General features: G+C 29.6%; 1 non-coding gene across 1 annotated transcript; it reads right to left on the bottom strand.

The window, feature by feature from the left end:
- Positions 1-585: 585 nt before the first annotated feature.
- On the bottom strand, positions 586-658 carry TRNAK-CUU (transfer RNA lysine (anticodon CUU)). The gene has a single exon. It is a non-coding gene; the product is annotated as a tRNA-Lys (tRNA).
- Between the last annotated feature and the right edge of the window lie 1,942 nt (positions 659-2,600).

Raw genomic sequence — 2,600 nt, 5'->3', positions numbered from 1 at the left:
CAGAAGATACCTACAGAAGAGAAATGAAAGAAAAATTACACTTAGGGCTATAAATGGATTGGATGGAATTGATTATTGGCAATATTCAAATTTGATTCTTTTATATTCAAATTCCAATCAGATCTTTTTCATTGAATTTGTATCATATTCAAATCAAACTCAGATTTTGAATGGTACTATTAAATTAAATTAAAATTATTAAAATATTATATATTAATAATAAACTAAAACAAATTTGATTTAGATATTGTATTTATTTAACAATATGAATCAGAAATAATTTATATAAAACTTAACCTACGATAATTTAACAAAAATATTGCATTTTAACCAAATTTACTGATACATCCAATAATTTATATAATTGGATGGAATTCAAATCACTGGAATTGAAATAGGACATTCGGCATTTTCGAAAAAAAAAAAAGAAATAGGACATTCGGTATATCATTTGCAGCCATAAATCACCGAGATCGAATTCAAACAATCGGAAACTATTTTGCAGCCCTGATTGTACCAGGTTCTGACGAGAGAGAGAGAGGGCTGAGCAAAAAATTTGAACAAACATACAGATAATCCTGTTGACGCCCACCGTGGGGCTCGAACCCACGACCACAAGGTTAAGAGCCTTGCGCTCTACCGACTGAGCTAGACGGGCTTTGTCAAGCTTGATTATTTCCTCTCCTCTATTCCTCTAATTTTATTCCAAAAGTTTCATTTAGGAGTAGCGAAAGATGGATATCTTGAATTTTCAATTGCAATGCTTAAATATTTTGAACATTCAAAATAGACATTTAGATCTATCCGTTAGTATTCTGTTATTTAAACATTACATAATGTCAAAACTATCCTTGTATGTGTTAAACTTATATAATATTAATCAATTCAAATAAGTTTAACCAAACAAAAAAGTAATTTTTATTTTGTGCAATATTTAGTTAACGGAATACCAAAAGCCTAAAACAATGGAAACATATTAGCGCTATGAGGAGCACATGCAGACTCATTTTTGTTTTACAAAAGCCTAAAACAATGGAAACATATTAGCTTCTAGAGCGGAGGATGTGACTTAAAAAGGGGTTACATCTTAAATGTTGTAAAAGACAAAAAAGTTTGGGTGTGTCACATCCATAGTGCCATTATAAGCTTTTGCTGACAGGATTCCATCTGCCACTTCCAATTCCTCAATTATAAGAAAGCAAGGTTGCGTTTTCTTTTAGAACTTTTGGGGGTGAAAGAAGTTTCTGACAATTATAAAAACCTCTTTTATGGTTTTACTTCAACAAAAATAATATTTTTTTCAAAGTATTTATTTTACCTTTTTATAAATTAATGTGTATTTAAACACTGTTCATTTTCTTCAACTGCTTCGTTATCAAAGCATTTTACAGACAGGAGAAATCAGTAGGTTCTTCTCACGAAAAAGTAACAGAAAAGGTCATTCCTTCCTCTTTAAAACCCTTGCAGACCCTTCAGTCAAACCAGAGTACCCTTCTTCCCTGGGTTCTCTCTTTGTTTCTTTTAAGAGATGCAAATGATGGAGAGCTTCGATGGACCTGTAGTCTCTGTTTGAACGGTCTCTTGTGCCGGTTCTGACAGTGCTCGGCTTTCGGCTGATGTTCTTCACCTGCTTGAATGTTCTCTTGTGCCGAATCCGCCGGCTGATGGAAGCCAAGACCCCCACCTGCTTGCCGTCGGTAATGAGTGGGGTAGTAGGATTTCTGAAAGATTCAACAGGTGTCAAGCCTGCAGTAAAAGCTCTCGGCCGCAGCCAAGAGCTTAGAAGCTTCAGACTCTATAACCGTTTGTCAGTCCTAAGCTTAGGAGCTCTAAAATCAAATAAAGAGCCTATCCTAAATGTTTATTATAAATAATTAATAAAATAAAAAAAAATCAAATTAAATCAAATAATTACTTGCTGAAAATTATTGAATTAAGTAAATAATAATAACAATCAATAATTTATAGAAATAATTAATAACAATATCCATCATCAAGTACTTAATTAAGTAAATAATAAAAAAAGAAATAACAATCATTTTTTATCGTTAATGTTTATTCGAAGCATGCCCTATAATAATTATCAAATATAGTAATTAAACCTTAAATAAGAATCAATATTTATTAACAGTCTTTAAAATTGTTAAGCCAAATCATTAATGTTTATTCTTAAATGCAAATTATGAATTAACAAATCTATTATATAATAATTATACTCGGTTGGAAAAAATTATTTTAAGTAAATATTTAAATAATTACAAATTTAGTTAATATTATTACTATATAACAAAAAAATTAAATTAAATACTAAAATAATTTAATAATAATAATAAGAATGGTTAAATTAAAGTAATAAACAGTTTAAGTTGAATTTTATGACCTATATAATTTTACGGGTTTGACATATAAGTGTCAATTTATGTGGACCTGTAGACCGTATGAGTGTCTTAAAAAATGGCATTTTATAATCAGTAATAAAAATCATTAATGTTTATTCATACATATATAGGTATATATATATATATATATATATCCCTGTACTTAGTACGGGTCATTCACTTGTTTTATATGAAAGAAGATGAAAGTAAGACCAAAGATAA

Source organism: Nelumbo lutea, chromosome 2, assembly GCF_056320005.1.
Source record: "Nelumbo lutea isolate HS-2025 chromosome 2, American lotus-T2T, whole genome shotgun sequence".
Taxonomy (NCBI): domain Eukaryota; kingdom Viridiplantae; phylum Streptophyta; class Magnoliopsida; order Proteales; family Nelumbonaceae; genus Nelumbo; species Nelumbo lutea.
This window is presented reverse-complemented; position numbering and strand designations above follow the sequence as displayed.